Raw genomic sequence first — 11,481 nt, 5'->3', positions numbered from 1 at the left:
CTGGAGGATGACATAGCAACCCATTCCAGTATTCTTGCCTAGTGAATCCCATGGACAGAGGAGCCTGGCAGGCTACCATCCATAGGGTGGCAAAGAGTCAGACACAATTGCTATTCTAATTGCTTTACTACTCTAAATACAAATACAGTAAAGTGACCTAATATGAACGAGTTCTGTTCCAAGAGCATGTTCATAAGTCCAACGAAGTTAGCCAAGGCATCCAACCAAGACAATCAGCTTTATAGTACTCTACTGTAATAGGTTTATAATACTTGTCACTCAAATAATACATAAAAAGCAAACACAAAAGGTAAAGGAAATGTTTTTAATCTTGCAGTAGAGTGCCTTGGAAAGCACAGTACAGCAGCTGGCATATAGGGGCTGGCACTGAGTGAACGGGCAAGAAGAGTTACTGCCTGGAGGAGGGAGGGGAGGTGGAAGACGGCAGAGCTGAAGGGTCGTCAGCGACAGGAGGTGCAGGGCAAGCGGCCATGTCATTCACACCTGATCTTGATAGGACGTACCTCCGCGTTTTTTGAAAGTTCACAGCTTGAAGTTTTGTATGTAGGCGACTTACTGTAAATTCCATTATTGCTCTAATTTCAACTATACTTTGACTATTTAAAAAATGGATGTTCTGTTCAGGATGCTGGACTCTTTGAGGAGCTGTGTTTCAGAACACGGGCTACCATCTCGTAGAAGGCACTGGGGTCTGTTTCTTTGCTGGCAGACAGAACAGAGAGATGCTGGTGGGCTTGGTGCTGGCTGGTGTGCTGAGTGCATCACACCACCAGCTACATACACAGCATTCGCAGGGTACCCGCAGTGAGAACCCCCAAGGAAACTCTGCCTGCCTGTCCTGGCTCACCAGATAGGGCTCTGGGAGAGAGAATGCCCAGAAAAGGATAAAAGTTTCAACCAAACTTTGAAAACTCTGTCCTGAATATTGGCAGTTGTATTTCCTTTTATGTATTTTTAAAAATTTATAATAATTTTTATATTTCCTTCTAAATGGCAATGGAAACTTTTCTTTTTTACAGTGCTACCAATAATTCTTTCAATAGGAAAACGTGCAGATGGATCATTGATCCGGCTCACCTTTTATGCTTCCTGCTTTCATCATTCAGAGCAGACGTGTGAGGCATTTGATGGTCAACAGACTTTTCATTGCTTTTTAATGCTCTAGAACTGTCAAATCACTGTCTGATTGAGGGCAAGTGCTGACCGTGGCCACTGGCTACAGACTTCTGATCATCAGTGTACTAAATCTGTGATGGCCCTAAGTTGTAGTGCTTTCCAGCATCCCCCAGGTACCATCAGCAGTCCCGCAGCATAGTTCTGATACTCTGTTCTGTCCCCTGTAGGGGTCATTACATTTTTGTGCAGACCTTTGATTCTGGAAAGGCTTGAGATTGCTGTATTGGTTCCTCACCCATAGCTGCTTTTTTTTTTTTTTTTGCTTTCCCTGGCTTATTGGTATCCCCACTTCAGTTTCCAAGAGTGTTCTCACTTTCCACGTCTCTTTTCAAATAAACTTTGCTCTTACAGGAGATGGGGCACTGCATGAGGAAAATTGGATTTTAAGTGCCAACTTGCCGCTTGCCAACTAGTGCACCTGGCCAAGTCAGCTCACATCTCCAAGTCTTGATTTCCTTGTCTATAAAGTAAAGATCAAAAATATGTTTCTGAGAATACATTAGCTCCAGTTCGGTTCAGTTCAGTCTCTCAGTCATGTCCGAATCTTTGCAACCCCATGGACTGCAGCATGCCAGGCTTCCCTGTCCATCACCAACTCCCAGAGTTTACTCAAACTCATGTCCATTGAGTCAGTGATGCCATCCAACCATCTCATCCTCTGTCGTCCCCTTCTCATCCTGCCCTCAATCTTTCCCAGCATCAGGGTCTTTTCCAGTGAGTCAGTTCTTCACATCAAGTGGCCAAAGTATTGGAGTTTCAGCTTCAAGATCAGTCCTTCCAATGAATGTTCAGGACTGATTTCCTTTAGGATGGACTTGTTGGGTCTCCTAGTAGTCCAAGGGACTCTCAAGAGTCTCCTCCAACACCACAGTTCAAAAGCATCAATTCTCTGGCACTCAGTTTTCTTTATAGTCCAACTCTCACATCCATACATGACCACTGGAAAAACCATAGCTTTGACTAGATGGACCTTTGTTCCAGTGATGTACTATTTGAGAATGTGTGTGTGTGTGTGTGTGTTAGTTGCCCAGTCGTGTCTGACTCTGAGATATCATGGACTATAGCCCTCCAGGCTCCTATGTCCATAGAATTCTCTAGCCAAGAATACTGGAGTGAGTAAGCCATTCCCTTCTAGGATCTTTCCTATCAGGCATCAAATCCAGGTCTCTTGCATTGCAGGCAGATTTGTTACCCTCTGAGCCATCAGGGAAGCCCCACTGTATATAAATACCTTTAAAAGTTATAAAGTGACCTACAGATGACATGAAACATAACTTCATAAGATCTTGTCCTCTGAGTGTGTGTGTGTGTGTTAGTCGCTCAGTTGTGTCCGACTCTTTGCAACCCCATGGATTGTAACCCGCCAGGCTCCTCTGTCAGTTGTCATTTCCTTCTCCATACTTGTCCTCCATGAATTCTTATTAACAACAAAGTCTCCGTGAGTGTCGTCAGTAAGACTCTACTGGGCATTTTAGGGATGAGAAAATTCCTCTACTTTTCTTGTTCCCTCTTTCACTCCAACCACTTCAACTGTTCATCTTATCCTCTTCAACTGTATTCATTTTTGTGAGCTACCACGAATCTTTGGTCTATTGGGGATGATAAATTATTTAATAAATAAGTAATTCAGTTCTGTTCACTTCAGTCACTCAGTTGTGTACGACTCCTTGTGACCCCATGAATCACAGCACGCCAGGCCTCCCTGTCCATCACCAATTCCTGCAGTTCACTCAAACTCATGTCCATTGAGTCAGTGATGTCATCCAACCATCTCATTCTCTGTTGTCCCCTTCTCCTCCCGCCCCCAATCCCTCCCAGCATCAGAGTCTTTTCCAGTCAGTCAACTCTTCGCATCAGGTGGCCAAAGTATTGGAGTTTCAGCTTTAGCATCAGTCCTTCCAATGAACACCCAGGACTGATCTCCTTTAGAATGGACTGGTTGGATCTCCTTGCAGTCCAAGGGACTCTCAAGAGTCTTCTCCAACACCACAGTTCAAAAGCATCTATAATTAGTTAATGATAGAAGGCACAATCCCTGCTTGTAAGTGGTATATATAGGGTTGGCCAAAAAGTTTATTCAAGTTTTACCATAACAACTTATGGAAAAATCCAAACAAACTTTTTGGTCAGCCCAATATATCATAATGGAAAGACATCTAATGACACTAGAGATGTTTTCTGAAGCCCTGGGTGAGTGGCAGAGATGGCAGGTGATAGGGGTGGGATGTGAGCGATCACCAGGCATGGGGAAAGAGAGAAGAAAGGGCGGCAGGAAGAACTCCCTTGAGGAAGACTTGAGGCCAAAGGAAAAGAGTGAAAGGGGCTTTGGGGCCAGGGAAGGAGATGAATACAGTTGCAAACACAGGGATTGGGTAACATATTTGGGAGAAAATAAGGTAGCTTGGTCTGACTGGAATTGAGGAAAATAAAACTGAAGTACAAGACAAGAAAGTGACTTTTTAAAATTTTTGATTTATTTTTAATGGAAGGAAATTGCTTTACAATATTGGTTTCATTTCTGCCATATATCAACTTGAATTAGTCATAGGTGTACATATGTACACTCCCTCATGAGTCTCCCTCCCAACTCCCACCCTTTCTCACACCTCTAGGTTGTTACAGAGCCCCACTTTGAGTTCCTTGGAGTCATACAGCAAATTTCCATTGGCTATCTATTTCACATACTGTGTATTAACACATATATATGGAACCAAGAAAGATGGTCCTGATGAGCCTATTTGCAAGGCAGCAATGGAAATGCAGACCTAGAGAACAGAGTTATGGACACGGGCAGAGGGGAGGAAGGAGAGATGGTGAGATGAAGGCAGAGCATGTCATGGAAGCATATACACCACTGTATGTAAAAGAGAGGGACTTTTCAGAGTCTGAGCTTCTTGAAACAGATGTGCTGCTGGTCCCTGTGTCTGTGTAAAATCCGTGGGGCTTGGAGACAAGACACTCAGGTTGGACTCAGCAAGTCTGGTTTCCTCTCTAGCTCTGCAAGTCATAAAGCATCCTTGAACTTCAGTTGCTTTTTTTTCCGGAAAAAGAGTTCTCAGTCAACATCAGTGTTGCGACGCATTAGAGGGCTGTAAAGTAATTGGTGGTGATGGCAATGGTTTCAAGTTTGCGGAGACTTTTACTTCATTAGAAATCGCTTGTTCCAATATATCTTAGGTTAAAGGAAAGGGATGGCCCACAGACATAGAGAACAGATTTTGGTTGCCAGCAGGGAAGGATGGATTGAGAATTGGAGATTATCAGATGCAAACTATTACATAAAGAATGGATAGACAGCAAGGCCCTACTGGATAGCACAGGGAACTATATTCAATATCCTGTAATAAACCATAATGGAAAAGAATATGAAAAAGAATGTAAATATATATATAACTGAGTCACTTTGTTGTACAGCAAAAATTAACACATATTGTAGATCAAACTATACTTTAATGAAATATTTTTTAACATGGTGTTTGACATCATTTAAAGGGACCCTTTTATCATGTAAAGCATCTTATTGGTGATAAGATTAACCTTTTGCTAACTTAATAGTTGTGTGTACCACATTGAATTTTCTTTGAGAGCAACATGTCTGAAACTGCTTAGCATCCATTACATAGTAAGATTTCCACCAATGCTGACTGTTCAGTTATTCCTGATTTTTTTATCCCACCATTGGGGTCCCCTGTGTGGCTGTGGGTAAGTCCACAGCCCCAACTTACCCAAGACCAGCCATCTTCTGTGTCTTTTACCAGTGGAAGATGAAACACAATGGCACATTTTACACAAGAAGGAAAATGAGACTTTTCAAGTTCACCAGACAAAATCCAGGTGTGAGCATTGTGAAGTGAGGAAAAAAGAAAAACAAACTCCAAGAACTTTGACAATTCCTGTTGACTTTGTAGTAGTCAACTACTAAAGACAACCACTCTACTAAAATAGAGTGAGTTTTTTGTTTTTCCCCCAGCTTAACTGAGATATTTTTGATATATGAATATGTACATTTAAGGTGTACAGTGTGGTGAGCGGATACACATATTTATTGTGAAATGATCACTAAAACAATATTAACACCTTCATTCCTTCACATAATTGTCATTGTGTGTGTGTGTGTGGTGATGACATTTAAGATCTATTCTCTTAACAGGTTTAAAATATATAATACAGCTAATTTTAATCACCATGCTGCCCATTAAGCCCCTAGAATTTATTCACCTCTAGCTGGACTGTGAAGAAAGCTGATCGCCGAAGAATTGATGCTTTTGAACTGTGGTGTTGGAGAAGACTCTTGAGAGTCCCTTGTACCGCAAGGAGATCCAACCAGTCCATTCTAAGGGAGATCGATCCTGGGTGTTCATTGGAGGGACTGATGCTGAAGCTGAAACTGCAATACTTTGGCCACCTCATGCAACGAGTTGACTCACTGGAAAAGACTCTGATGCTGGGAAAGGTTGGGGGTGGGAGGAGAAGGGGACGACGGAGAATGAGATGGCTGGATGGCATCACCGACTCTGTGGACATGAGTTTGAGTGAGCTCTGGGAGTTGGTGATGGACAGGGAGGCCTGGCGTGCTGTGATTCATGGGGTCATGGAGAGTCGGACACGACTGAGTGACTGAGCTGAACTGAACTGAGCTGGAAGATGTACATTGCTTCATTTCCCCCACCCCTACGCCTAAGACCTTGGCAAACCCTATCCTACTGCCTATTCCTCTGAGTTCAACTTTTTTTTATTATAAACATTTTATTTAGAGAAATTTACAGGAAAGTTAGGAAGAGCACAGACTTCCTTATATCCTTCACCCAGATTCCCCCAAATTTAATATCTTATGTAACCATGGAACATATATCAAAAGCAAGAAATTAACATTGGTGCAGTACTATTCACTGAACTACAAACTACTTCAGTCAGTTCAGTTCAGTCACTCAGTCGTGTCCGACTCTTTTTTCCAGTGAGTCAACTCTTTGCACTAGGTGGCCAAAGTATTGGAGTTTCAGCTTCAGCATCAGCTCTTCCAATGAATACCCAGGACTGGTCTCCTTTAGAATGGACTGGTTGGATCTCCTTGCAGTACCAGGGACCCTCAAGAGTCTTCTCCAACACCACAGTTCAAAAGCATCAATTCTTCGGTGATCAGCTTTCTCCACAGTCCAACTCTCACATCCATACATGACCACTGGAAAAACCGTAGCCTTGACTAGACAGACTTTTGTTGTCAAAGTAATGTCTCTGCTTTTTAATATGCTGTCTAGGTTGGTCATAACTTTCCTTCCAAGGAGTAAGCGTCTTTTAATTTCATGGCTGCAATCACCATCTACAGAGAGTTTGGAGCCCCCCAAAACAAAGTCTGACACTGTTTCCACTGTTTCCCCATCTATTTGCCATGAAGGGATGAAATCAGATGCCATGATCTTAGTGGCCACAGGCCTGGAAAAGGTCAGTTTTCATTCCAATCCCAAAGAAAGGCAATGCCAAAGAATGCTCAGACTGCCGCACAATTGCACTCATCTCACGCTAGTAAAGAAATGCTCAAAATTCTCCAAGCCAGGCTTCTGCAATACATGAACCGTGAAATTCCAGATGGTCAAGCTGGTTTTAGAAAAGGCAGAGGCACCAGAGATCAAATTGCCAACATCCGCTGGATCATCGAAAAAGCAAGAGAGTTCCAGAAAAACATCTATTTCTGCTTTATTGACTATACCAAAGCCTTTGACTGTGTGGATCACAATAAACTGTGGAAAATTCTGAAAGAGGTGGGAATACCAGACCACCTGACCTGCCTCTTGAGAAACCTATATGCAGGTCAGGAAGCAACAGTTAGAACTGGACATGGAAAAACAGACTGGTTCCAAATAGGAAAAGGAGTACCTCAAGTCTGTATATTGTCACCCTGCTTATTTAACTTATATGCAGAGTACATCATGAGGAACGCTGGGCTGGAAGAAGCACAAGCTGGAATCAAGATTTCCAGGAGAAATATCAATAACCTCAGATATGCAGATGACACCACCCTTATGGCAGACAGAGAAGAAGAACTAAAGAGCCTCTTGATGAAAGTGAAAGAGGAGAGTGAAAAAGTTGGCTTAAAGCTCAACATTCAGAAACAAACTACTTAGACTGCACTCATTTTTCCACTAATGTCCTTTTTCTGTTCCAGAACTACTCAATCCAAAATACATATTGCATTTACCACACATGCGCGCGCGCACGCGCGCACACACACACACACACACACACACACTTTTACTGCATCTCTCCATTTCTTTCAAGGAAACCCAAATCCAAAACCTTTCTCTGTCTTCATCTCCATATCCCTCTGTTTCTCTACTTATTTTATTTCATTTTTTATTTTCTATTGGAGTAGAGTTGATTAACAATATTGTGTTAGTTTCAGGTGTGCAGCAAAGTGATTCCGTTATACATACACAAGTGTCCATTCTTTTTCAAATTCTTTTCCCATGTAAGTCATTACATAATAGGAGCAGAGTTCCCTGTGCTATACAGAAGGTCCTTGTTGCTAATCTGTTCTAAATACAGTAGTGCATACATGTCAGTCCCAAACCCCCAATTTGTCCCCCCCAAGTTCAGCTTTTTTAGACTTCACATAAACCCCCAATTTGTCCCCCCCAAGTTCAACTTTTTTAGACTTCACATAAACCCCCAATTTGTCCCCCTCAAGTTCAGCTTTTTTAGACTTCACATAAACACACAATTTGTCCCTCCCAAGTTCAGCTTTTTTAGACTTCACATACACCTGAGGTCATGCAGTATTTGTCTTTTCCGGTCTGACTTATTTCACTTAGCACAACACCCCTAAAGCCCAACCAGGTTGTTGCAGGAGGGAGGTTCTTAAAGGTGGGATGCTTTGCACAGTGCACTAGGTCACGAGGTCTCAGCAGGAACCAAAAGGGACAAACTCTCAAACAGTGGCATCGTTTTCCTCCAGCAGATTCAGGGAGGCGTGGGTCTTTCTTGTGACTGGAGCAATGCTGAGTCACTGATGTGCAGGCATGAGTCAGCCCAGGTCTTCAGAGAATGAGGACAGTTGTACAACCTCCAGAGAAAAGAACTTATAAATTAGGATTGGCGGCCAACCTGACAGACCTAAGACTATTATTAAACAGAAAGACCTTCTGCCTGCTAACTGTTTGGGAAACTTGAACCCAGCAACGTGAGTGTTTACACCCAAGAAACTATTGGTCACCATGGATGGTCAAACAAGTCTCCTTTAAATTGATGTTTCTTTGTCTCTTTCTCTGTTTGCGCCTCATGTGAGATTATACAATTACATGCATGTGCTAAGCAGACAGTTGATGCTATTTAGCTCTGATTTCATTTGGCCTCTTAAACAACAGTCTGTATATTAACAGGATGATTTTAGTGCATATTGACTCTTCTGTGTGTCATGTCAAACCATCAGAAGCCGTGGGAGACACCAGGCTGAGCACACATGGCCTAGTAGGATCCCAGCAGGATGTCTTTCATTAGGGGGCAGAAAATGAGAGCCACAAAGCCAGCCAAAGAAGTTCCGTTTGACCCTTGCTTTTGGAAGTGTGAAGTCCTAGCCTGAGATTCCCTAACTCTTCATTCTTCTCTCTCTGGGGCCAGCTTTTACTGGATCCATACCTTCCCTCGTGTTGGGACTTTGCCGGCAATTAGTCAGTTAGATTTCTGGCCAGTTCTGCCCCTACTTTGGTACTCCCTCTCCCCCAGCATCTGGCTTCCCTGTCTGGTTGCTTGGGAGTTGGTCTGCATGGCTTTGATCCTGACCCATCTCTTATTGGTCTTCCCTGGTGGCTCCGTGGTAAAGAATCCACCTGCCAATGCAGGAGACTTGGGTTGATCCCTGGGTCAGGAAGATCCCCTGGAGAAGGGAATGGCTACCCACTCTAGTATTCTTGCCTGGAGAATTCCATGGACAGAGGAAACTGGCAGGCTACAGTCCACAGGATTGTAAAGAGTCGGACACAACTTAGTGACTAAACAACAACAGCATCTCTTATCAGCCAAATGACCTTGGAGCAGTCAACTTCTTTAAGGCTTTGCTTTTTCATCTGTCAAGTGGAGAGACTAATAACTCCATCAGTGTTGTTGTAAGGGGTGAGCAAGTTACTACGTCTGCAATGATTGGGCCCAATGATACTTTCCAACCATTACTCAAATAAAGCATTATAGTTATTTGGCAGTCAGCATCTGCCTTTCTATATAGTACAGCCTGTGACTGCAAGATAGATGTCTGCTCCAGCTATGTTTTAACCAGCACCCTGACTTTTTTTTGTAATGATAATAATACATTTTATTTAATTGAGTATATCCAAAATATTATCAGTTTAACATGATACTTTTATTGTGGTAAAATACATATCACACAAAATTTACCATTTTCACCACTAAGTATACAACTCAGTGGCATTAAGTACAATCCACGTTGTTGGGCAGCCACCACCATCATCCATTTACAGAACTTTATTCCTCTTCTCCTCAAAATATAGAATGCTTCACAAGTTTGAGTGTCATCCTTGAGAAGAGTCCATGCTAATTTTCTCCATATCATTTTCAATTATTGCCTGCTACCCAAAACAGCACAGCACATGGAGCTTTGCTGATGGCCTGAAAGTGACCAGTGTGTGTGAAAGTACCTTCCAGAGTAACTACATTTACACATAATGCAAGTCCTTTATAACAACACACCTCTTCAGAAATGCTGCACTGTGAATTCTGTGGCCACCCCTTTTAGAGAGATGACTAGAGCCTGAATGTTTTAAATGTGCTTTCTCACCAAGTAGATTCTTGGTTAATTGGAGGCACTGGTTAATAAATTCTTCCCAAACAAAATAATGCCATTTGCAGCCTCATGGATAGACCTAGAGATGATCACACTAAGTGAAGCAAGTTAAAGAAAGAAAAATACCAAATGACATCACTTATACGTGGAATATAAAACAATGATACGAATGAACTTACAAAACAGAAATAGACTCACAGACACAGAAAATAAACTTATGGTTACCAAATGGGGAAGGGGGAGGAATAGATTAGGAGTTTGGGATTCACATGTATATACTGCTGCTGCTGCTGCTGCGTCGCTTCAGTCGTGTCTGACTCTGTGCGATCCCACAGACGGCAGCCCACCAGGCGCCTCCATCCCCGGGATTCTCCAGCAAGAACATCGGAGTGGGTTGCCATTTCCTTCTCCACATATATATGCTACTATATATAAAATAGATAACCTACAATGATCTACTTATAGCACCGGGAACTCTACTCAGCATCTTGTAATAACCTGAAAGGGAAGAGAATCTGAAACAGAATATCTGTATCTATGTGTGTGCGTGCTCAGTCACTTTAATCGAGTCTGACTCTTTGCAACCCTATAGCCCTCCAGGCTCCTCTGTCCATGGGGTTCTCCAGGCAAGAATACTGGAGTGGGCTGCCCTGCCCTCCTCCAGGGCATCTTCCTGATCCAAGGATCAAATCCATATCTCTCATGTCTCCTGCATTGGCAGGCAGGTTTTTCACCACTTACGCTGACTGGGAAGCCTGTCTGTCTATGTCCATATTTAAGTCTGCATCTGTACCTGTATCTGTCTAAATCAACGTACTGTGATTCACCTGAAACTCACATGACATTTTAAATCAACTACATACATAAATAAATAAATTCTTTCTCAAACAAGCATATTCTTTCCATAGACTTTAGACATGTGTCTTTTGTAGAAGACACCTTAACTCTGTAGTGTAAATATGGTTGTTCAGCTTCAGGTCAGATTTAAAAAATAGTTATTTAGATGAAGTGCAGAAACCCTTGGTTTTGTTTCTTTCTATGTCACATGACTATTTGGAGCTCATCTCAGGATAGAAAAGGATGTAGACATCCTTTGGATGCAGACAGGATTTGAGGATTATGAGTTAGACACGACTGAGCGACTTCACTTTCACTTTCCACTTCCATGCATTGGAGAAGGAAATGGCAACCCACTCCAGTGTTCTTGCCTGGAGAATCCCAGGGACGGGGGAGCCTGGTGGGCTGCAATCTATGCACAGAGTCGGACATGACTGAAGTGACTTAGCAGCAGCAGCAGCAGGGTATCCCTGCCTCTCTTGATGCTGAGTTTGTCCATGTGACTTGCGGTAGCTGAAAGGAACGCAAGTAGAAATGACCCTGCTCCAGCCAACTCTGAAAACTTGTGTGAAGCTGGTATTGTCAGAAAACAATGAAGCCCCCACCAGCCTGGGTCCTTTGGCAATTCTGAAGATCAGAGACCCCTTCTAGTCAGTAGT

General features: G+C 42.8%; 1 non-coding gene across 1 annotated transcript; it reads right to left on the bottom strand.

Annotated features, from left to right (window-relative positions):
- Positions 1-9,682: 9,682 nt before the first annotated feature.
- On the bottom strand, positions 9,683-9,784 carry LOC129556032 (U6 spliceosomal RNA). The gene has a single exon (XR_008685875.1). It is a non-coding gene; the product is annotated as a U6 spliceosomal RNA (small nuclear RNA).
- Between the last annotated feature and the right edge of the window lie 1,697 nt (positions 9,785-11,481).

The sequence above is a fragment of the Moschus berezovskii genome, chromosome 12, assembly GCF_049115385.1.
Source record: "Moschus berezovskii isolate FMDL1 chromosome 12, NW_MosBer_1.0, whole genome shotgun sequence".
Classification (NCBI taxonomy): Eukaryota; Metazoa; Chordata; class Mammalia; order Artiodactyla; family Moschidae; genus Moschus; species Moschus berezovskii.
Note: the sequence above shows the minus strand (reverse complement) of the source record. Positions and strands in the feature narration are given on the sequence as shown.